The 26,207-nt window shown below is 37.4% G+C and overlaps 1 protein-coding gene across 13 annotated transcripts in view; it reads left to right on the top strand.

Moving 5' to 3' along the window:
- Window positions 1-2,762: 2,762 nt before the first annotated feature.
- Window positions 2,763-26,207, top strand: part of MEF2C (myocyte enhancer factor 2C) — a 126,307-nt gene continuing 102,862 nt past the window's right edge. For 3 of the 13 annotated variants that reach the window (XM_032095448.1, XM_032095456.1, XM_032095449.1), the window contains exon 1: window positions 7,075-7,599. The gene's annotated coding sequence lies outside the window, so the exon portion shown is untranslated. Of the gene's footprint in view, window positions 2,857-3,342; window positions 3,442-7,065; window positions 7,600-16,739; window positions 16,791-18,986; window positions 19,210-26,207 lie in introns of those variants that run through there. The other 10 variants (XM_032095455.1, XM_032095457.1, XM_032095458.1 and 7 more) reach the window with 8 other exon arrangements.

Genomic DNA, 26,207 nt, shown 5'->3' on the forward strand with positions numbered 1-26,207 from the left:
TTTTCCTTATTCAATGGCACACAATCACGTGGACAAATAAATGTGGTAGAAGGAATAAAAAGGGTGGTCCTTACTTAAATGCTAATTCTGAAACAATTTCTGACAGCCTTTCCCCTTAGAAATAAGTAGAAGGAACTGCCCCAGCAGGAACTTCTTTAGAAACACCCAGCTAATGGTGCAGAGGTTTAAGACTTCTAAAGCCACATAAATTAACAATGAAATACAAAATTATCTTCCTCTGCATCAATTCTAGAAGCTGTGAGAGATAGCTCTTCTATATTAGCAATCAAGTTGAATGGTAAAGATACTGTATTTCTTGGGTGAAGGCTGTTTAATAATCTAGATAGACTTTAATTACAGAGGTATTAAACCATAAAATAAATTACAGTTCCACCAAACGCTTTGCTTTCGAAAAAAAATTCTGATGCTTCTGCAAGTGAAGATGCAGAATTATCAGACTGATGAACAGCAGTTCATGAAAATGACAACATTTCCAAGATTATTCTTTAAATATATTCCTGTACTTAAACCCTATTAAGATGGGGAATTGACTCCAAAGTTCCACTCCAAGCTCATATTTGATCTATTTTTGTATATTTGCATAGGAAAAAAGAAAGCCCATTTAGCTTGAAATTTTACCTAATTAACTTTATGTCAGAAGAGATTGGGGAAGGGATGTAGAATTGAAACTAGTTACGGAGCTTTTGAGTTTGTCTGAGACTAAAGTTTTGCTTGACAATTTCTTACTAGCACTGAAAACTTCAAAACCCTTGATGCTTTTCTTTCAGGCAAGTCTAGACCCAGATTTTTAGAGTCCCTAAATCTCAGCAAGGGAGAAGTTAGTAGGTTAAATTCTTCCTTTATTTACACTTAAGATCATGGGCCACAAGAGTTGTGCCCCTAAGATGCATATGTGTATATACAAACTCTACACATTTGGTGGAACATTGTCATACCATAATAAGTATCTCTGAATGACTTACAGAGAGAAAGTGGCCGGTACAGGAACTGGAGTTAGAACATACCCTGAGATTAATTTTGAAGCAGAAGTGGGATCTGGGTGGCCAGTGGCATAGGGCTGAGCTTCCATTGTAATATCTCAGCCTGTCAGAGTACACTGGATTTCAACAGACTTCAGGGGACCTTTGGACAAACCACATAAGCTCCACAGCATCCATGTTCCACACCAAGCAGGAGATTCAGGATTTCTATAGATGTTAACTTTCTTCAGATGCAATTTCAGTCTCATTTTGAAGAAAAATATAAAAAGATACATAGCTTAAGTATTACTTATTTCTAAAATGCATGTGTGGCAAGAGTGGTTATCACTAGACTCAGATTTAATTCTAATATCAGTCCGTGTTGTCATTCAGAAAGTAATAAATACTTTTTTTGCACTCTTTAGGACAATTTTAGTAATGCCTAATCCTTGAAAGAAAATGTATTTATCTATGAAGAAGTTATCTCCTATCTCTAGTCTGAAAGCAGTTTTAAAAGAAACTACAATTTTAAAAAGTCTTGGATAAAAATAACCTTTGGGCAGCTGTTTATGAGATATTTAAAGGACAGTATGAACTTGCAAACTACAGTTTCAGAAACTGCCTTTAGTAACAATGAAACACTGCAGATTACTAGAACAGGATCAATTTAGCAAAACAAACAAAACCCCTTTTCATTGTTGACTTAACGCATTTGGCAGCCTTTTTCCCTTAAAATCAATCTCTTCCCTGCAAAGGTCCTTGAAAATACCAGCAGGAGAGCATAAAAAAAAAATCTTTTCCAAAAAAAATAAAAAAAATAAAAAAAAAATAAAATAAAAAAAAAAAAGCCTAGTAGAGGACAGGGGGAGTGGGGAGTTGAAAAAACATCTTTCCAAAAGGCTGGAAACTAACAGATAATGCCCAGTATTAATTAGTCAACCTCCAAGCCCTCCATCCAACATCAGTCCACGGCTTCAACACCGGCCTGCTGGACACCGATCTGTCCCATTCCCAGGACTGCCATATGCTGCTGGAGCTTCCCGAGCCTGGCCCTACGTGTTTGGCCACTTCAGCCCTCTCTGAAGCCCCGGGACCGCGGCTCCGACCACCCACCACCCACCCTCCTGCGGCTGGCGGGCAGCAGCCCCTGCTCCAGCCTGGCCCTGAACTGGCAGGATTGGCAACCCGGGTCCCGCTGGCACTGCAGAGCTGTGTCTAGGCCTCCCATAGGGGCGACACCCACTTGTTCCAGAGGTCGGAGCCGTGGGCAAAGGCTCTGAACCGGCTCCGGAGGGGCCCGATAAGGGCAGTTCTGCCGGGGGACGCGGGGCAGCCTTCCCCAGAGCCACCCTTTGGTCTCGACTTCCCAACTCTTTCCTAATCCCGGCCTGTCCCACACAGCCATAGCTGCAGTGGAACAACCACCGCTCCCTCTGGCCCTCCCTCGCCGGGACCACCCGCTCTGGCGTCAGTCGGCGCCCGGCCGGCCTTACACCGCCCCCGCACTGCCCCAGCGTCTTCCCGTCGGAGCAGGGACGAGGAGAGGGCGGTGGAAAAGCACCGGCAGCGCCGGCGCGACCCGGGAGCCCCTGGCACTCGCTGTCCCGCCCGGCGCCGCCAAACCCGCGGAAGAGATGGGGTAGGGGACCGGTGTCGTACCTGTTCCTGCCGTGACTCACGACCAATGCACCCGGAGGAACGCCCCAGCACCTAGAAATAATGAGTCAATAAATAAATGATGAGAAGCCCGGGGTAGTGATGTGTGCAGGTGCGAAGGGTTGGGGCAGAGGCCAGAAAGGTCGCCCCTCAAGACCAGTCGTCCTGGTTGGGACCCGCTCTTCACAACTACAGGTGCAGAGAAAAAGGAATATTTGAGGTAAAAAAAAGTTCTGATGCTGCTACCTGGTGTTGCCTGCCTGAAAGCAGAGCCGAGGAGATGCATGTCTGGTGTTGGCATCACACATACCAGCCCTTGATAAAAGGAAAAAATTAATATGCCAAGTTTTACTACTTTATAATTCACCCTGGCCTTTTAAACAGGCATTTATTAAACAACGAGATAGCTGTGTTTTCCAAAATGCATGTCAACGCGCAAATACCGATTGGAGGATAAGTACAGCCTGTGATCAATAGTTTTGTAATTTTATTGATAGTGTAGCATCCCCAAGGTAGGATTTAGATGGCGTTTATAACAGCTTCTGAAAACATCAAGTTACTTACAAGTAAGATAGGCCTAAGTGCACATCAGCAAAGGTTTGTATCCTTTTTATAGAAATTGTTTAATTAATTGCTTTAAATATATTGAAGTACTATAGGTTTGCATTTTAATAATATGCTACTTTTGTGCTTTTAAACATCCAAGGTGCCGAACAAGAATTGTAAACTCCGAAGTAACTACTATGGGAAAGATTAAGTAAAGCATTGGAGGTGGATCATTTTGACAATAAAGAGGGTGTATGTGGTGAGTGTTTAATATTCCTTACATTTAATATTACCAAGTGCTATTTATTATTTTTAGGTTTTTGTTCAAAGCAAAACCTGGAGAGCAAAACTCTATTGTATACTTACAGATACACCTGTGACAAAGGCTTTCTGTAATCATTGCTTGATGTGTATGACACCATTTTAGTAATGGCATGCCATTTTATTTAAAGTTAATATGCCAGCTGTGCCTACCTTGCAGATTTTTTTGCAATTAAATTATTTTGCAAAGAATCATGTACATGTCATCTCACTGCAGTGGTTTACAAAGCAATTAAATTATGCTCTTGGAATATATACCCTATTAGCTTTGAAATTATCTGAGTTTATATATTTTTGTTCATTATAAAAGCATATAGATTGAGGGAATATTCTGAATGAATGAAGAACAAATACAATACTGTTGAATAATCTTGTGGGGTAGATTAATCTATAGCCTCGATTTCTCTCAGGGTGGGTTGCTGTGGCAACCGCCCCAGCTCACTTTAAAATAATTTCATAAAGCTCACTTCAAGAGCTGCACCCAGCGTGGGCCAAGTTTAAAAGCAGCCAGACATGGGAAGAAGAGTTATACTGCATTGCTCGTACAAACAGGGAGGTGGTGGAAGAGAGCGAGGTGTAGAGTGGAATGGGTTTGAGCAGAACTTTAAACAGAAAATAGAAACAAAGCCAACCCAGGGTTAAGATGCAAAGGAGGTGGATCATTTCATAGTAACCTCGCTGCTTTTCTGTTTAAACACCATGAAAGGATTTAAACTGGCAATCTCATTTCTCCTAAGGGAAAAATATGTTCTGCATCCGCAAAAGAACAAAAACGGACTTTGATAATCATCTTGAAAGGAAATGTTACCTTGAGGTAATCACACTTGTAATGGAAAGAGATACTCGGGTACACTCTTTAATAAACCTTTGGAGATCGGATTTTATAATTATTACATTTTGACTGATGTCTCATAGTTTAAAACACCGCATGCCTCAGGTGGTAGATTGGGAACAAAAAATTGTGAGCGGACCTACACATGGACTGTGGACAGCAAAAAAGCCTAGATTTGAGTCTTGTGCCAGAAATTTGAAAAGGGTGCATTTGTGGAGAATCAGTACAAGAACAGACATCAGAACAAAGTTTTTTTACTGTTTGAAATTATTCCAGATTTTTAAATGAAATGCAAAGATAGGAAAAAAACTCCTAAACCTTTCGAATTATGCTGCATAAATTCATGCCTTATCTAACCCTGAGATGAGTGACAAATTTTGATCCCTCCCCCTATATCTGTTTGTCCATCTAGCATCTGAATCCTGTTTTAAAAATCAAGATGTCCTTTACATGAATTTGGTGAATTGTACTCATGACAAAAACTTGGCATGGCTTTAAGGTGCTCCAGTACGTGAAGGTCACAACTATAAAAAGATTAGACCACAAGTGCCCACATGGAGGTGTAGTTGATGTTCTAAACTGCTGTATACTTTTATTTTCTGAAATACTTGCCTACTGTAATAATTACTTTCAAAATATGGCAGTGTTCATGTTCTGTCTTGCCAGTTGAAGGGCTGTGTTACCAACTAACCAGAAACCAGAAAACTTACACATCCTGCACAAAATAAAGCATATGAGAGTAGGTTTCAATTAGAGCACAAAAGTGCAAAGTTTTAACACAATTTTCTATTTTTGCCACTAAGAATATACAAATACTATTGGATGGTTGGGTGCCACACTGAGAGACCAAAATTGTCTGCAGAAAAGGCATAGCAAGGGTACAACCTGTGTAACTGCTGTGTTTCTTTCCTGCTGTGCTTCACAGCAGACCTGAGCTGAGAAAGTATTTATTTCTCAATGTTTTTTTGGGTTCTGCTGCCACTGCCAAGAATATGTGCCTCTCACCACCATGTACAATGTGCTTGGCTTGTATCTGGCTGCCAGGTGACTCTGGGCACATCAGTATCACTGTCATTATTGGTGTGGGTATATTTGTAGCATGTCACTGCATGGAGAGTTGTGCACTCTCACCCAGACAGACCAGGAAATGATGAAACCCACAGTATTCTCTAGGGATTTGCAATGCGATCAATTGCAGGGTGCTTGTTAGAACTACCTGAGCTTTGTTTTGCTCCGACCAAGCTTTGAGCATCCATCTTTTAAAAAGTGCAGTGGAACTGAAAAGGTATTTATTCACTGTCAAATACTTGGAAGTAGGTCAGTGGCCCAATGAGATGATTCTGGGGGAAAAGAGTGTAAGACCAAGGACTTGTATTAAAATAACCTAAATATATATTTATCACTGTGCTTGAATTCAGTCATTTGGTTTTATCACGTGTGCTGTTCCTATTTCCAGTACCTTAATTTATCATAAGAAATAATAGTCCGTGCCTTTACAAACTCCCCTGCTGCTCCCAAAGGATCATAAAAGTTGGCTATCTGCATAAAAATTAAGACAAGTATGTGCAAGGTCCAGTCTTACTCAGAAATTACTGCACGTGCTTAATCTGGATTCAAACTCACATACAGTGCAGTCCTTTCAGTCCAGTTTTAGAAGCAACTGGACCTATTAAAAAAATAAAGCCCTGTCCACACAGAGCGTGCTGTCAATGCTGCGTTTCTGCGAGTGAGTCTGAAACGAGACTGTCTCCGGCAGCCGCCCGTGGCCCGGACTTGCTCGAGGAGGCGAGCGGGCCCGGATCCGGCCGCCGCTCTCCGCAGGGGAAGCGCCGCTGCACCGGCGCTGCGCCGGGGCCGCTCCTCACGTCGCGGGACGCGGAGCCCGATGAGTTGGGGAAGTTGGACTGCTCAGCAGGCGCAGGGCTCGGAAGGGGGAGCCCCGCCAAGGTGCGAGGGGCTGGGCAGGAGGTGTCGGGGGGAGGGGGCAAGTGCCGGAGGACGGCAACCCCGCTCCACGCCGGAGGCGGTGCAGGGGTCGGCGCCCTCCGGACTGCGCGGGCCGCCGCGGGCCGGCTGCCCCCTCTCGGCGCCCGCCCCTCCTCGCCGGAGGCGAAGCCACGCCGGAGGTGACGCCTCGGGGGTGCCGGGGGTGCGACATGCAGGGATGTTCCGGACCCTGGGCCTCGCAGGTCCCCGCGTGCGGGCGGGCTCGGTCACTGCCCCGCAGCCGGGCCCTGACCGGCCACGCTGACCGGCCGCAGATGCGCTGCCGCGGGCACTGCGCGCCTCCCCGCCCCGCAGCCCTTCCTGCCAGCCCCCGCACGCGGCGGTACCTCGCCAGGAGGGGGAAAACACGCACCGGCTCGCCGCCTTGTCTTCGCTTTGTATAATAAAAGATGTCATTAGGTTTGCGTGTGGCATATGCCATTACCCCCACCGTAAAACTAAAATTAGCAAAATGTCAGGAATGGAAAGATTGATTCACCCAAGATGCAATTATCATTTTAAAAGTGCTTGATTGAGGTGCTGATGCTCGGTGATTTATTCTGCATACCATATACATAATTAAAGTAGTGTAGTGGAGCAATTTATCAATCTAGTTTAGACTAGAGGGGCAAGGAGCTGCTGCCGCTGCTGCTGCTGCTCTATGTTTGTTTTATTAAAACGCTTTCGGGATCTGATCCCGCCCCCTTTTTGCAAGAGTGAAACTGGTTATTTCTCCGTCTCGGGAGGAGAGAGTCATTCGTTTGGGATTGTGGGAGAGGGAGAGAAATAGAAACGCGGAGAAAGAGAAGAAAAGGGAGGAAGAAAGCAAAGCAGAAAAGGACGCCTCATCTGGCGTGTAGTTTGAATCCCTTTCTCGCCTCCCCCTTCCCCTCCGCGATGTTACAAAGGCTGTGAGCTGTTCGCCTTTTCCCATTCGCTTGCTGTCACTTCCTTCCTGGACGATCTCAGGACGAGTCCGGTTACTTTTAATCCGACCAGCAGCTCAGCCACTTTCTCCTCCTCCACGCCGCGCACACACGCGCACCACACACACACACACACACACACACACACACACACACCCCCACACCCCAGGCATCTTCTGGCTGCTTATTGGATTGACTTTGAAGGTTGTGTGTGTGATTCAAGGCGGCTGCATGTTGAACCAGGTGGTGAATATTTAAGGCTGGAAGAAGTAAAGGGATTTTTTCTTTTTCCTATGAAAGAAAAATATCTGAAGGACTAGTCTGATCAGCCAAACGGCTAACTGTTTATAATGTAAGTACATGTGAAATTCAGCGTCGGAATGAAATATAGTGGGCATGGTACAGAAACCCTAGGTACATTTCCTATCACCGTTTGAAGAATGTATCAGTCATTTTATGTGAACTGGGACTGAGATTGCTTGCAGACTTTTTAGTGTGTGATTGTGCAGTTGCTTAAAAGTAACTTGTTAGACAAGTAACATAGTTAAATCTCTGTCTAGTAAATTACTGCGGACTTGTCTCTATTAGTGTCATAAGTGTTTTAACTTTGATGAAGTTAGTTTACATAATTTATGTGCTTGATATTATGAAGTATTGGAAGCTTATTTGATTTAGATAGCTCTTAGTTGATTTAAAAACTATGACCTTGTAGTGCTTGCACTCTGATTTATCAGACTAAGGAAACAAACAGGTTTCAGTGAAATGCTCTTAAACTTCGTGGTACCACAGGCTCTTCAGTCCTCAGTTTAGGTAGTGCATGCTTGCAAGTGTTTAACTTTGTGCATCTTTCATCTGAATTACTTACATTTGAGATGGAAAGACCCCTTGTATTTATGTGGGAACTTAAGTCATGGGCTGCAAACCACTTTTGGAATAGCATGCTTTGGTCTTTACACAGTACTTTGAGTAATCTTTAAATTTTTTAACAAAAAGGAGTAGAGATAATCAGAATTACATAACTAGCTGGTGTAGTTGCAGTACAGGCTAATCGCTTACAGGCTAACTTAAAGTTTAATGTACATGAGAGACTTACGAGATTATTGTTGCATTACTTTATTATAATACTTAGTATTTCCCATAAAACTTAGTGTGACTTTCTGTCAGCCTGAAAAACAAAACAAGTATAAAGACAAGCTAATAATCCCATTTCAAAAAAAAAAAAAAAAGAGAGAGAAAATAATAATAATAATAATAATAAATAATAATAATAATGATTAACAAAAAAAGCAATGAAGTATGGTGCAAAACAAAATCTAATGAATCATTGTGGGTACCTAAGCATTGTCTTTTATAGAAAAGTTCTATTTTCTTTATTGTATATAATGATTATTATTACCAAATAATTGCATACTTAAATAAATACCGTAATACACAATTTAAGACTAAAGATTTAAGAGAATTAAGCAAAGAAAAGCACTTTACCGATACTTTGCTGGTGATCAGAAAATAATTGCTTTGACACAAAATTTTCCCTGCACATATCTGACCATCACCTAAATGGCAAATGTCCTAGTTTCATATCTTTACTTTAAAATGATTATAAGATGAATGATAAGCCAATTGTTTTAGATGTAATTGTGATTACATTTCTTTCATTAGCTCTTTCCTGGCTATTGTGTTTGAAGAGTAAAGATGTTTATATGGAGTGTAATAACTAATCCCTAGATGCTGGGCAAGGCATGGAAATATTACCACCTGTGAACCAGTACTACAGCACTTCTGTATTGCATATGTACTGATTTTCCATTCAAATGATAAGACAAATGGTTTCTCCGGGGATTTGTTATTTTGTGGACTATACTTATTACAGAATTTCAATTACCTTACATTAAATCCAAAACCTGCAAAACTTTCTTACTTTATCAGTTTTCTTAAAATACCTATTATATTATTCTTTCTGTATTAATGAGTACATAATTCATAACATTCAATTCATAACACTGAAATCTCTGCCCACAGTTGTGCTCTTTTGGAAGTAACAGAAAAATTCCTTGAAGAACAACTTAAGACAATGGCCCTTAGTTCCAGGTGTCTATGTTCCTGGTTGTACACATACATTTATTTGAAAAACTTGTTCATATATATTTATACTAATACCCTCTATGTAGTATGAGAAGATGGTTCTGGGACCTGAACTTGGAAAGGTTCTTTCATGCAAGCAGTTCTTACACAACTAGTCCTGCTGGCAATGCTGAGACTACTTGTGTGAAAACGAGAAAGTCACAGAGATAACAATTTACAGGATCAGGACCCAAAGAGACTAAACCTCTCGCCTGTCCCAAAGCTTTCACAGGACAAAGATGTAAAGAATGTCACTTTCAATGTCCTCTAAAAGCATACAGGGATCAGATACTGTCGGTATCTTCTTAAGATTATTTGACCAACAAAAAGGGAAATTTAAGTTTAGAGCCTTATTAAAATTGGTAGTAAACGATGAATAGTTTGGGAGGTTACGTTTTCTACAGTTATGTTCCTGAGCTTCAAGTTTTGGACCATAATAAGAAAATTCATGCAAATACTTTCTTACTGTGAATTTTCTTCCAATACGGGATCAGGAAATTTTTTTTCCTTTTTTTAAACCTTTCATCTACCTGCAACATGTATATTGAAAACCAGAGGTAATTTTCTTAAATGGTTCTGTCTTTTAAAACACCTAAAATATTATAGACAAAGAGAAATGAAGCTTCCCAAAGCTTCTCACAAAAGTTTGACTAAGAGATACTTTGGTAATTCATTATTCAGTAGATTAAAGTAATTATATAGAAACTTAGGAACTGGGAAGGAGTTGTGAATAGAATACTTTTGCCAACTTAATTTCTTTAATTTTACTTATCTCTATAACAGGTAAATTTGTTGTTCACCAGGATAGTTTCGTTCATCTTCAGGGACAGCTAAAGTTATTTCATTAAGGAAGAAGTCATTAATTTCTATTATGTTCTTGAAAGAAAAAATGCTTGGTGTTTGATACACTGCGATCCATTTTTACCTGTTTGATATTGTTATTCAAAATTACATGATAATGATTCCAAAAATCAAGTAAGGTGTAGTGGTATTTTTTCGAAAACCCTGATGATGGAAATAAATCTACATAAGGTGTTATGTAATTTCAAAGAGTTAATAGTCCTTGCTTCAGCATTCTGAATAATAACCGAAACACTTATATTTGTGATGTATTCTAAGTTTTTTAATTTCGCTATATGATATCAGTAGAGAGATTTTGTATATCCTCATTTATTCTCTGTAATGACTTGGTACAAAATATTTTAAAAATTATATATTTAATTCCAAAAGCTAGAAAACTTCAAGCTTAGCAGCAGAGTTAAAATTCTGGTATTTGAAAAGGATGAAAATAGAATTTTGCATCCTGGCTCAGAAGCAAAATGGATTCAGAAGAACTTTGGTCAGCAAACACTGGTGGTACAAGTGAAAATTTGAAAACCTGCATTTTTAAACTATTTTTAGAAGTAATTATTTGAGTTCTCTGACCAACTTTAAGGTCATTTTCTTAGAACTGATGATCAATGTACATGTGGACAGGTGATTAAAAGCTAGTGTCTTCAGCCCTCCACTTTAATGTCACTGTCTCATTGACTGCAGTGCAGCAGAGCTTGTCTATTCACTGAGATCTGTCATCTTTAGGAAATCAGACCAGCTTATAGGGGCGATTCGCAAAACCAACAGTGGCAACAAAGTCTTATGTGCCTTAGAAAAGAGGATTAGGCAGTTCACATGTCGTTTTGATTGGGCAGAGATAAAAGCTGATTGCTGCTGCATAGCAAGGCACACTTCAATTTTAAGTGATTATTGTATGAGACAATTATAACTCTATTGCTTAGTCATTGTTAAGGGCAATTTGAAGCAAGGAAAGCTCAATTTTGACATTAGTGGATTTGTATGACTTTATAGTGAAAGTACAGCCACTTGTAGCATTGTTACACCAACTTTATAAAAAATGTTTAATACACCACTATGGGGAATTAAAATTAAAATGTAGTAGATTATTGTTCTGGGATTTGTTTAAAAATATGCTTCTCTAGATAATATCCTGTAATCACAATTAAAAGTTCTTAAAAGTGCCTAGCACTTAAAAAGTGCCTAGGCTCTAAAAAGTGCCTAGGACTATACTAAATTCGCAGCACTTAACCCTATTAAGAGCTTACAAGCAGAGAAGAGTGCCTAAAATGTGCCAGGGCTTTGCAGATTTAGCAAAAATTATACACAACTAAACCATCTTACTTTATTCTATTATTTTTTAAATGTAATGTGTTGTAAAACTATTGTGTCGCGTGTGTGCAGTCTGATTTGAAAATAGCCAAGAAATTAAGTGCTGTCCCTATATTATCAAATATGTCATTTATCAGTGAGAATAAAGAGTTTTTCCTATTTGCACAATTTAGTTATAACATACAGCCTTTAACATTTAGAAGTATGAAAGTAGAAAGCTGATAACTTCTATGGTAATTTCTTACATTTTTCAAAAGAACTACTTTTTTTACCCAACTGATGCCTCCTAGTGTTTCACATAATAAAACACTAATGAGTCAACCATAAATGTAAACATTGTTCTTTCATTTTCTTCATCTTGTGTGGTACATAAAATTAATATTTATGTATTTAATTTTGTATGTTTTATTGTAATCAGGCAGGAAACTCGCATAAATTCAGATGTCTCATTTTAATGCATACTGGAGGTACATTTTTAGTTTCTTTCATTATAGCTTTGCCTAGATGTGTTTTGAAAAGTTTAAGTTATATAGAGTACATTTTCTTTTTCTCCTTTTGTTTCCTATGTACATTAAACAAATTTCTCAACAATGTCTTATTAAGCTCAAATGGGAATTTTAAAGATTTGCTAGCATAATGCTTTGAAAAGCAAGCCCTTCAAAGTAGGCAATTAATGCAGTTATAGAAACGTTTGAAATATACTAAGGGACCTCACAGCCACAAGACAAAAAACACTGGCCTGAGACATACACACTGACTACAATCCTCAAAGAATAGTTATCATATTTTGTAGCTGTTCCTGATTATTTTACTGTTGAATAAGCAAGAAAACTGTATTAAGACAGTTTTCAAATTCACAACAGGTACACCTTGCTCTTTTGTATGTATGTATGGATTATCAGTACTTCTGATAAAGGATTCATGTGCGTAAAATACTGAGTTGGATCTTGAAGTGGTAAAGACAGTGTCCTTTTCTTACAACAGCAGTCTGGTCATGTAACTCCTGAATGCCACAAAAAACCACATTCTCTATCATACAACAGTAGAATTTTTTACCTTTTATTTTATAGGAGAGTTTAATTTTCAAAAAGTTAGCTAGCATCATTGTGACAAAACAAAACCTATGGACCTCAGCTCTATATTGGATCTGTCGGGTATGCTCTTCTAATGATAAAGAAGCAGCCAAGTCTGAGCATACTCTGGCACAATTTAGTGGCACAGTTTTATCTAAAGTATGAGATGAAGTTAATGAAAATTGAATTGGAAATAAAACCATTATTCTAAGACTTCCAAGAAAAGCAATGAAATTCCTTGGTACTTATTCTATTCAGGACATTTTAAAACAAAGTAAAGTCAGTTTGCAATTAAAAAATCAAAGTTTAAGCATTAATATGGGTCATAAAAATTTGTGTGTTCTTCTCAATGTACATATGGTAAATTTAGGTGCCTGCTTACAGAAAGATTATGACTGAATGCAGAGAGTTAAATCTATATATGCAGATCTTGGTATTGGGAATTAGTATTTGATTTTAGAATATTTAAAAAATGCATATTTTAGGATTGTGTTTTGCCATCAGCCCTGTTAATATAAATTTTTTCTCCCAGTAGTTTTAAAGTGCAAAGAGATCTTTTTGAGATCAGTCATTTATTTAACCCAAGAAACATCACATAGAAGCCTAGCCTTTAAACTTTCTCGCATCTTGAAAGTGTTTCAAAGTATGCAAATGACACCTGGTATTCTGCCAGGAAAGCTAACATGCTATTGATATAATTTTCTGATATAGCTACATTGCAACTTCCATTGTAAAGAGAAAGCAAATGTGGAAGAAAAATAGAGGGAAGCATAATGAAAAAGAATCTTTGAGTCATTTCAATTGTAGGACTGATACTCCAAAATTTTGCCAAAGAGAACCCCACCCAGCCTTTTTTTTTTTTTTTTTTAAACAACTGAATACATTTAGATTGCAGAAATATGTCCTAGGAAAGCCTACATGTGTGTTATCTGACTTAGAACAAGTTCTGGACAAATTGTCTGAGAATTATTTTAACACTGTAATATACTCTGTGACAATATGGATTCAGTAATCACACCAGTGAGGTCTGATAGACTATGCTCCTTTTGTAATCCTCCGAACAGGTGCTTTAGCAGTTACCTGCTCCAGCAGGGTAGATGTACTTATTTCTGCCTTCTGGCACCTTCCCCGATATTGGAAGCCTGCAAGACTTTGAGTGAAGAGAGCTCCAGAGATCTTGGCCAGTACAGTTGGTCCTGAAAAGTCAGTCAGTATCTGCTGCCTTCGTTTAAGTTAACCATAAGGCAGCCCACAGATTAAGGACAGAATTGAGCAGATGGTATAAAGCTACTCTGTCTGCTTTTCCCAGGTTATAAGCTGATACAAAACTTAGATTCAAATCTAACAAGTCTTATCTTACTCTATTTTCTTCAACTATATAATTGATTAGGTGAAGTTTATAATAAAAATTATTAACCAAATACCAGCGCAGGAATTCACCTTAAATATTACCATCTTTTATTTCTTATACTGTAATCAAAAGATGTAAGTGAACTGAATTAGAAACAACATTATTTATGTTTGCTTTTATAGATATAGGGTGCATGCCACTTGTGGAAACCATGCTCAGTTAAATTTCACTATTTACTTTTAAGTTGTCAATCAATAACTGTTAGCAAAGTATGTACAAAGGGCAAGAAGGGAGGATTGTGAAATTGTTTATAAAACACATCTGCACAAGTCCACAAAGTGCAGAACATTGTCCACGTGGTACATTAATTTTAGTAGTATAAAAAACCAAGTAACACAGTAGCATGTGCTATTTATGTGATTTTGAATAGGTTCTTCCCCCTAGTGAAAAATATATTTTGATATGACATTATATTTGAAAAAGTTGTGCATTCTTTTAACCAGATAGGGTAGATATTGTTAAATCATCAGAGAAATTGTAATGTTTCAGAAGATATTCACACTGTAAGAAGCTTGACTGCAGCACTTTTCATTTAAATATTCAATATGGACTTCATGGAAAAAGTTGTCCCTAAAGATGGGAGCTAGGAGAGGAGGACATTGCAGAGAAACAACAGGACACTGAGGTTCTGTGACCATCCTATAATGCTGGCCCATATATCCCCTTCAGACTGGCATTTATCTTCATGCTTCTACTGCCAAGAATTCCCCTCTGATTGCCATATCCCATGGGAATGCCTAGGCAACTACTATAAAAAATGTTAATACGGTCTGGGGATATTCTGTGAAACCAGCAGGAGACAGTATGTTCTCTAGACTTAGCCTCAGGGCTGCTTTATGTCTGTCTATCTGTGTCCTGAATGTGTTTCTGCCTATACTGAGTATGATAAGTGGGAGAACTGCAAAAGAAGAAGGCCTTTAGGAAGATTAAGAGGAATGTGGATATGGTCTATTTGGTAAGATGGGATATAAATGGAGGAGAGTGGACAATACATGATAGCCAAACTTAAAACATTAATCTTGGACAATTTTTTCATTAAAAATTCCTGTTGAAGTGTATTTAATTAATCTTGCTGTGAATAATCTTTAACTGTTGTAGACATAGGGCAGTGGTCTTAATGACTGTTGATTGAAATAAATCGTATAGTTGTAAGGAATGATCTTTTGAACAGTATTTGATGAGAACCTGTTTTACCGACAGTCTTGGAGAAATCATCTGTTTTTCCTTCATCTTGTTTATGTGTTGTGATGGAGACAAGGAACTGATATAGCAGAGGAATGAGAAAAATTCTGTGTTATGACCCCAGTGCAATCTATGAAATAAGTGTGAATTTGCATACTTACTAAACTTCTTCATGACACATTTTTTTATTTCAGAATACTGGGCCAGAAAATGCATCCATGCAGTGGCATACAAAATGTATAACTTTATCCAAAACACATATATACAAATTTTAGAAATTATAAATATGACCATAAATGTTGGTAAGAGCCTATGAACTGGTATGGTCATTTAAAACTAAAACAAATTTCATTCATGTTCTTGAGTATACACATTTAAAAAAATATAGCCTAGGTTAGTCGGATTACTAGTACTCTTAGCTATATGATGAATGGTTATCAATTGGAAATAATATGGATTTACATTTAAAATGTATGTTAAGTAGAAAATAGTTTTTCCGTTTATCCTTAAAACATGATTAAATGATTGGCAAGCTACCTAATTGAAGCAGAACTTCCCACAGTTGTACCTGTATCCTGGGTAGGTAGAAATCTGCATATCTTCACAAGGAAAACAATAGGATCTGGTGTTTCTATTTTATTTTTGATGCTGCAGTAAAAAAGATTATGCATAGGATAGAAACAGAAGAATATTCTACATATCCTGTAATATTGGCATGCAAGTGGGACTAATATTTTTGTGGGTTTTCCAAAAATTGTTATTGACAAAGTGAAATGAGAATCTATTTTCAGTACATGTTTCAGTACTTAAATCCTCATCCAGAACCTTGCATTTAGTTCAGTTATGCTTCCAGTAGAAATTGTCACAGGCTTAGTATTACATTCAGTGGTGACCTACAAAATAGTCATCTAGAAAGCATCCTTCCTGGGTGCTATCTTTTCTGGAATTTCATATTTTTAAAAATTGCGTAAGGGGTGATACAGTGGTGATAGGCATAATGTAAATCCTATGACAGATACAAAGCAAGCAATAGAAAAATTACTAATTTTGCATCACAATTCTAAAGCCATTAGGATTTCTTCCCCATGTTCCTAATCGCATAATAATATACATAACTGACAGGGCAAGGATTTCTCAGTGGAGCCAGGGCGTGTTTTTTTATTTAACTTTTTTTTGTCAATAAATAACAGTATGAAGCAATATCTTATTCCGCAAAGAGACATGACATAAAAAGAAAGATATTCTGGTCTGTTTTTAGGAGCAGTACTTGTCGCATATCTGGACAAATGGTGATTTTCTTGAGCTGCTTTCTGTTACAAGTCTCTAGAAGTCACTAGTGTAAAACAGCAGCACTCTGTTCTAACATTTTTATATACATAAAAATGTATATGATTACAAGCAAACCTGTCATGAGACCACTACTTATTTGAATACTCCAACGGGCCACTGAGTAACGCTTCTACAGATTTCAGATAAAAAGTAATTTTAAGAATAGTCAGGAAGAAAGTATTCATTCGCTCTTCTTGCTTTATTATTTTCCAGATGTGATCAGAAAGAGAAAATTGTTTCACTAATGGATCAGAAAATTGCCCTGTGAGTTAAATATCATCTAAAAATACAGGTCCCATGCTTGATAGATACAAATTCAAAATACAATGTGGATATATCAAAAAGGCCTCTTAAAGATCACAAGGAGTCTAAAGACATATAGTTTTGTGAGATTCTGATGATGATAATTTGTGAAAGAAAGAATCATCACCATTCTATTTTCATATGTTGGTCTAAATCCTATTCTTATATGCAAAATAGTTAAATCAATACCCACTATTATGTCCATTCGCAAAGACCATTTTGAATATCTCATGATCTAAACTAGATATCTAAAACTAAAATACAGGTTTTCTACTGAAAAAGTGAACATAAGGCACATTCCGTTTCAAAGTGTGCTCCAAATTTTGAACAAGTTTCTTGAATGTAATAATTGCCAGCACCACATGTAACCCATTGGTTACAATTTCTAAGACCAGGGAGGATAATCCTTCAGTATGAATTCCAAAACCTAAAAATAATGGGAGCATTTAAAAAATATATGTTTATTCTTAATGTACAATTCAGTAATTATCATCTCCCAAGAGATACATGAACTTTATTTGAGGCAACAGATGTGAGGTAAAAAAATTGCAAGTGAAGCGCAGAAGTGAACAACAGCTTAGTATATACAGTGTAAGAGAAGGGAATCAGAACCCCTAAATGTAAATTTTAATTGGAACTGCATACTTTTTTTTTTTGGTGCAAGTTCATTATGCAATGCCTCAGTTGAATGAAATAATCAACTTTATTAGAACCTTAAATTTGTGCTGGGACTTACTAAAAAAATTAGAGAGGACTTAGGGCAACACCTAAAAGGGGAATTTAAGTTTTACTTTGCTGTGTCCTGTTGTCTACCAGAATCCACAACCCTAGATTAAGTCTGTAAGTCCTTTATAAACACTGGTTTAATTTTTATAGTAGAAATTCAAGAATTGAGAAATCTGACTGGAAAGACTTCCTAACCTTAATATAGAGCAGTTAGTGGCAAATTCTGTCTTCCACTGGTGGTAGAATATTCTGGGAGAAAGCTACTCTCCGCTTCCAAATGTCAGGCCATTACATTTTTGTATAGATAAAGAAATAGTAATTGAATGAAGGACTGTAACTGAGTCATGTTTCCCTGGAATGTCATAGTTCCTTACCTGTTGTTTAAGTCTCTTGTTCTCTTTTATCTCTCTTACTAAAAAATGCAAGCCTTTCTGTGTTTCTAGTCTGTAATATAGCTTTAAACTAGTTTAAACAACAAATTCCATGCCATTTTTGCTATTGCATTGTCTGAAAAGTTTTACTTTATAAAGTGCAATGTATAAGAAAAAGTTCTTTTGATTTTATCTTTAAATTTGCAAGTCCATTCATCTAAATATGTAAAACAGATTTTAATCACCTCTGTGATAGTATTTCATAATTTTTAGTGACCTCATTCTTCCATTTGAGTTTGTTTTTGAACAGAGATATACCATGGCTAATGAGGTTCTGAAATCTAGGATAGGAGTTAGAAACATGAAGAGGTGTTTGAATATGAGGACAGTGAGCATGCTGTAAGTGAGAAATGGATTGATTATGGGTTGGCTGAGACAAGAAGTACAGCTTCAGAGTGTGATAAATCTCTCAGTCTACCTAGGAGTGTTTAATAAACCTATATGAGAAAAAGTAGTTCAAAAATAACCATTTTTTGCATGTTCTCTCTCATCTTCAGCAGAGTTTGGGTGGTCCTTTAGGAAAGACCTTGTGGCCTAGCATGCATGCCCTTTCAGCCAGTTTCTTGTATAGTTAATGTGCCTGTTGAATGTGTGGGTGTGAGTCCAAAGCTAATTTCCTGACCACATTATTATGCTTGAATTAATGAAGAATAACAACTCTGGTTAAAAAGTTCCGCTGATATTCTGCCTTGACTAGTATTTATCCAAGAGTATGGAGCAGCTCATAAGTTATAAAAGCATGCTGCTGTTTCCTTTTCTTTTACTATAATTTGGAACTTCTGATTTCAGAAATACGAAGAGAACTTACATCCACATATAATATATTTATGTAAAAGTATTTAAGATATAAGTAAATACATGGCACTATGTCCTTTGCTCATGTATTCGAACATAACTTCACTGACTCAATGACCTACTAAAAACTGCTTTATATACAGACTTCATGCTCTTAATTAATATCCACCTCTTTTTCTCAGTTCCACTCTGACTCTTTTTCCAGACTCATTAGAAACAAAGATACCATTTGAATAGAACATTTCAAAAGAAGATCTTCTTATCTTCTCTTCTGGACCACCTTGGGAAGAATATATAAAGATCTACCACTTCTTTGATCAAGAACATTATAAGCAGACTTAAGCAGTTTTCTAAGTCACCCTTGGGGGTTAAAGTCTGCGTATGTAGGCTTGCCATTCACACATCCTGAAAAGAGATGGAATGTGAAGGTACATTTTATGCTGTTCTAGAGCTCTTCTCCAATTAGGAGAGTATACCTCAGCTTCTGTCCGCTGGATGTTAATTATATTATGTAATGATCTGTATGAATTTTATAAAGTCCAAATCATTCCATTTTTCTAATGTTATTCTGAAGTACTGCCAGAATACCAAATAATCACTGTATATGGTATACATATACAGTATGTATACGGAGACTGCTGGACTCATGAGAATTCCAGATGTTCCACATTACTTGAGGTGCTCAGAACATTAGATGCTGTATTAGTCTTTACTCAATTGGCAGTCCCATTTTATTCCTGTTGTATAAGACAAAATAGTGTGTAAAACATCAGAGTAAAATTCAGAAGTGTTAGTACGTTCTTGTTATTGGAACACTATTTTCTTTAGAAGGAAGGAAGGAATTCGGAAGGAAGGGAGGGAGGGAGGGAGGGAGGGAGGGAGGAAGGAAGGAAGGAAGGAAGGAAGGAAGGAAGGAAGGAAGGAAGGAAGGAAGGAAGGAAGGAAGGAAGGAGGGAGGGAGGGAGGGAGGGAGGGAGGGAGGGAGGGAGGGAGGGAGGGAGGGAGGGAGGGAGGGAAGGAAGGAAGGAAGGAAGGAAGGAAGGAAGGAAGGAAGGAAGGAAGGAAGGAAGGAAGGAAGGAAGGAAGGAAGGAAGGAAGGAAGGAAGGAAGGAAGGAAGGAAGGAAGGAAGGAAGGAAGGAAGGAAGGAAGGAAGGAAGGAAGGAAGGAAGGAAGGAAGGAAGGAAGGAAGGAAGGAAGGAAGGAAGGAAGGAAGGAAGGAAGGAAGGAAGGAAGGAAGGAAGGAAGGAAGGAAGGAAGGAAGGAAGGAAGGAAGGAAGGAAGGAAGGAAGGAAGGAAGGAAGGAAGGAAGGAAGGAAGGAAGGAAGGAAGGAAGGAAGGAAGGAAGGAAGGAAGGAAGGAAGGAAGGAAGGAAGGAAGGAAGGAAGGAAGGAAGGAAGGAAGGAAGGAAGGAAGGAAGGAAGGAAGGAAGGAAGGAAGGAAGGAAGGAAGGAAGGAAGGAAGGAAGGAAGGAAGGAAGGAAGGAAGGAAGGAAGGAAGGAAGGAAGGAAGGAAGGAAGGAAGGAAGGAAGGAAGGAAGGAAGGAAGGAAGGAAGGAAGGAAGGAAGGAAGGAAGGGAGGGAGGGAGGGAGGGAGGGAGGGAGGGAGGGAGGGAGGAAGGAAGGAAGGAAGGAAGGAAGGAAGGAAGGAAGGGAGGGAGGGAGGGAGGGAGGGAGGGAGGGAGGGAGGGAGAAAGCATGCTGTTCTGGTGCCATGATGAGTCAAGAGCTGGAGAATACTTTTAACCATTAGTGAAGATCCGGTTCTCCTTTTATATGAGAATACATAGTTGCAACTATTTTTGTTGCCAGTTCTGTACTGACAACTGTAACTCAGTGATCCTTTTTAGAGCCATCTTGGATTCTCAATCCATATATTCAAGTGAAACTTGAGAAGATGCAAGCAGCAAGAGCAAAGCTGACTCAATCACCATTTATGCTAATTCATATTGTCAGACACTCTAGTCCTGTAATGCTAGAGTACTAGCAGGCAATTTGCTTAGTATCAATTTTAGGTATAATGCTACTTTTGTCTGAGAGCACAACTAAGCAGAGGAAGGATATTCTAGCATCTACAATGGCAGCCTGGATTTAGGCTGTGTGGAATTAATTCTTCCAGAACCCCTTTTATAGCACTGTGAAGATTTCACTTTGCTCATGCATCAATTCCCTGTCTGTAGAATGAGGTGATATTTCTATGAGACAAATTCTGTGGGACACAGACACTGCAGTAACAGTGTCCATATAAGTACCATAGGGAGTAAACAAGGCAATGTAGACTATAAATATGTAGTGACTTTTAGAGAATTACAGTCTAAAGCAAAGCAACAGACTCTTAGATAACTTCACTTTTGCTAGAAATCCATTTTAATTAAAGTTCAGAGCTTTCTACTTCTTTCTGTCCGTTCTTCTACTTCTTTAGTAGCTGTGCCAAGGTATCCATGTGTGTTTCTTCCACTGTCATCTGGCTCATTCCCAGCAGATGCACACAATCTGTTTTGCTGTCATTGACAGGACTCAGTTTATGAAAAAAATGTGGCAGAACATGCTGCTGTAGTCACTTATACAGGATTCTCTTTTCTAAGTAACTGAGAAGAAATTAATTCTTTTTGGGGTTTTTTACATATTGTCCAGTCATAGGATTTTATCCGGACTACTTTGCATTGGGTTAAACAGAGTATTTGTTTAACATCTTAGCTTTCTTTTTAAATTCCTATTTAGTAAAATTAAAATTTGCCAATAATACGAATATATAAAATCACCACAGAATGTTGACAGACCTAATTTCAAGTGGTGGCAGTAATTCTGGCCATTCTGGAATACATGTGCTATTCCCAACTATTTTAGAAAATATTATAGTATTTCCTTTAAATTTTATAATATAAATACAAATTTTCCAATTTATAAATAATCTTGATCATCCAAAGATGGGGACTCTTAAGTATCCTGGATATACGTGAATTATAGAAAAGGATTTTGTATAAGGAGATGTGTGCTCCTTCTCATGCAAAGTTCTATTCAGTAAGAGGCTGAGTAGAAACAAATCAAAAAATGAATTTTTTTACTTTGCCTACAGAAAAAAAGCTCTAAACCTTAATGTTATCACTTATTATGATATTGTGGTAACAGGTCCTAACAGAGATTAGGGCCTATTGTGCATGATGCTTTGCAAACACACATTAATGAGCAGCTCTACCTTTGGACTTAACAGCATGAACAAACAGGATAATAAAAAAGACGGTAGATGGAAAGAAATGAAGATTTTTTACTATTACAAATGTCTTGCTGTTCTTCTCAGTGTTCAGTAAGACTTGGTGTAAGTAATTAAACTTTATGGAAAGTATCTAACCAGACAAATACTGTTTATTGGATGCCGGGGTGTTCCCATTGTCTTCACCAAAGACAAAATTAATCAATAGCTCAAATTTTGTGTTCCTTCTTTGCTGCTTTCTACCTCTATCCCAACGAAAGCAGGGATGACAACAGCACTTTCCACACTGGGCTACTAAGGTTACAGCCTAAGCCATTAAAAAACCACTAATGTTAAATGTGTATGGGCACTCTACATGTTTATTAAAAAACAGAATTTGCTTTACAAGCTGATGTTGTCTGTAATTCTTTTATTTTGATCTAATTTTCTCTTTGAACTGTACTTTGTTTGGATGGGTTGATGGCTCTGGCTTCCTTTTTTTTACTCTACAGCTAAGGGAAAAAAAATCTTCAACAGCTAGAATCTCCATTAATTCCCCAACATGACAACTAGTGTAGTGAGTCTAGTGCCTTGGCTGGCTTTGAAATAGCTATATATATACATTAACATAAATTAAATATATTTAAAGAAAGTTTATCTGTATTTTCAGGACATATTTTTAAACACTATTTCATTTTGGGAAATGCCTTTAATATTCTTACGACTCTCAATTCACGCTGTTGTCCCTCACATAGGTGTTTGGTTTTGTGCCATTAATAGGGTATTATGCTAAAAAGGCTACCTGGAACTATGCTACAATGGCAGACTGACGTGTTAACTAGGCTTGTGGGTTTTTTGTAAAATTGTTTCTTATGAATATGTACATATATTTATACGTACGTACATTTCTCTATATATGTGTGTGTGCTTTTTATACAAATATATATGGTTTTCAAACTATGATTACATGCTGCTGGGTATGCCTTAAACTGTAAATAAAACTGTCAAAATGTCTCTTCACAGTTAGACCTCATAAAAATAATCAGTCCATAATCACATGGTGTTCTTTCTTCACATATATACAGTTGCTACATAAAGTGAATGACTTTCTTCTATTGTTCTAGACTTAAAATCCTCTGTATTATGGGTTAGAAATACAGTATTTTTTAGTGGGTTCTTCGTATGTGCTTTTATATATGTTGGTGTATGCCAGTATCAAAAAAATAAATGTAAGAATACCAAACATAATTTCTCTTCATTTTATAGACAGGTTGAATTAGAAGATGACTGTAACCCTGTTTTTCATTATAATATTTTTAATTTTTTTCATGTTTTTTGAGGTGAGCATTTTTGTATTTTGCGGGGGTCTATTACAAGCTAGACCTTCAAGGTTTCTGGAATTAATGTCAACTTTTTAATTAGTCCTAAAATTACTTTAGGATGCGATTCGTAATATGGGCATTTCTAGGAGATAAATACTATTGGTGTATCAGTTATGACATATAATGTAAAAAGAAGACAGAGAAAATAAGGTCCTTAGATGATTTCATTTGCTACGTCTATGCCTTGATTACTAGGCTCAGTTCAACTCAACAAATATCATTACCACTTAGCTATTACCCTTTAAGACCCTGATTACAACACACCTATTAGTTGTTTGGGCAGCAAGAAGTGAAAGGAGTAATTTAATACATTTGTAAAAGACTAGAACTTCTATCCTGGTATTTGTCACAAGAATTGATTCTTATCTGAAGTGTCAAGAGAGATGGCAAAGACCAAATGAAAGAGTGTAGAATGCAACATTTTCTCATTATATCGCCTGTCAAACTTCATTTTTTTAAAACCACTCTGTTTTAAATTTAAGCATATTGACTATGCTACCTTTGTTTAAAAAAAAAGCCAAAACAAACAAACAAACAAAAAAAACCCAAACACCCTCCCCCCAAAAATAAAAACAAAAACAAAAGGAACTGCAGCTAGCATAGCAATATATTGCTTTTAGATCTAAATGCTAAGTGCCAGAATCTCAAAACCGTTTGCCTGGTATTTCATGATCTTACTTGGAATCTGATGTGATAAAAAAGATGAAATTTATACACATCCAGACTGGACAAATTAGATGATAAATTCCAAAGCTGAAGACCTACTATATAGAACTCTGTTCTATACATTAAGCAGTTTCAGATTCTGTTTCAGACATCAGTGCTGATCTTAGCTGTAGATGCTTTGCAAGTAAGAAGATGAAATAAAGAGGATGTTTCAGTTTTTTCTTCATTTTACACAGCTGATCATTTTCCATGGAAAAACAAACAAAGAAACAACTAAAAACCATAAGAAAACTGGTAAAATTAGCAGAAAAACAATAGGCTGAGAGCTGCTTTTTCATAGGTGCTTCGGATTTTAGTTTGCATAAAATAGAGCACTTAGCTTTGTATTCCATTTATTTTCACCACTGCTGAATAGGGACTAGCATTTTCAGACTCCCAGTAATGTTTCAAAAATAAATATTGATACTTAAGTGATAGTATTGCATATCTTCAGATAAAACAATATATAGAATAGGTCAGTAAATCTTGTACATATTTCCATCTTACACTTGAATAGTAACATAAATAACTTGCAGATATCATTAAAGGTATCAGTTTTATGTATGATTATACACTAGAAAATTAGGATAAAATTAATGTTATAAGATTACATTTTCTTGCTGTTTACTAAGTAGGATAGTTGGGGCTTTTTCCCTTGAAAATACTTTCCAGTGCCTTGCCAATAGCATGTTTCCAATGGGAGAATCACCCTCTCTAGTTGGCCGAAGCAGATTTTTTACCTGTGTCAGGCTAGATGTGCACTTTTCATGAGCAGAAACAGCCTATTTTTGTGATGTGAGCTGGCCTCAAAAATGTATTATTCATAGAGCTGGGTTCTTCACCAGTAATGATAGTTTGGGCTAGTATGGCCCTTCTGAAAGCACTGTTTGTACGGGGAATTTTTTTCCTTATAAAAATACACATATCCTTTTTTAAATCTGTTTGCCCCCAGATGCAGGAGAAACACATAACTCAAGAAAAAATTATACTTATCCACAGTATAAGAGAGAAGGGGACTGTCTGGATGGAGACAGGGCTGACCACTGACTCTTACAAGGCATACAGACTTTGCTGTGGTATACAGTCGCACTCCACCTGCTTAAATCTCAGAAGCTTGTCTCAGAATCTCAGAACTGCATCTATGCAGTGCAAGAGATACCTTAAAAATGAGTAATTCTTAATCCCATCACAATACTCAATATACAAAAATGTCAGTAATAAATTTTATGGTCAATTCTATTATGGCCTCTGTTTCTGTTACAATTTGTCCTTGGCAAAAATACAGACAGTGCTTTAATTATAAATTCATTTTGAAGAAAAGTACTGTAATTTTTAGTGTACTTTTTTTGCATTATTCAGAAAATTTATACATGCTGACAGTGTTAATATGACTGAGGACAAAGCAGTTCTTTGGTGGTAACACTTCTAAATTATCTTAAATTGAGCTTCATTGACAAAGCTATCTAATAACATTTTATTTTTTATTTTCATTGGCAGTGTCATTAAGCCTTCAAATACACTATCTCCATAACTGTTTCAGTTTTTTATTTCTGTTATCTAAAAAATGTAAAAATATGAATGGACAGAGAGCTTTGTTGTTTTCAAGGCCTTATAATTCCACTTTAGTTTGTTTGAAAATATGAAATGTAAGTAGGTGAAAACATAAAGTATATTATATCTTCCTGATTATGTAGATTCTGTTGTGTAGAAAATATACATTTGATGTGATAGAATGAAACCTCTCTCTTCAGTATGTTAGAAATAGCAATTTAAACTGCAATCTACTGTATAACTCCACTTTCTTTATGTTCCAATGACAAGTCAGCAGTAAGACATAGAACTCTGATTCTGAAAAAAATTCAAGCCATGAAAGCTCTTATTCAAATGCTCAGTTAAATAGTTTGCACCCCACTTAAAGTAAGGCCTATACCAGACCCACTGGGCAATTCAAGCACTGAAAGATCCTAACGTTTTGTTGAACAAGAAGAGGCAGGACATTTCTGGAGCTGAGAAGAGAAACAGTTCAATACAAGAAGGCAAAGCAGATATTTAAGGAGCATATAATCTCTTGGCAACATGATCACTTTCAAATCTTCAATATTTTCTTAATTTTTATTGTGTTTCTCTCTATAGGGCATGCAAGGCAAGGGGT

The sequence above is a fragment of the Corvus moneduloides genome, chromosome Z (assembly GCF_009650955.1).
Source record: "Corvus moneduloides isolate bCorMon1 chromosome Z, bCorMon1.pri, whole genome shotgun sequence".
In the NCBI taxonomy this organism is placed as follows: domain Eukaryota; kingdom Metazoa; phylum Chordata; class Aves; order Passeriformes; family Corvidae; genus Corvus; species Corvus moneduloides.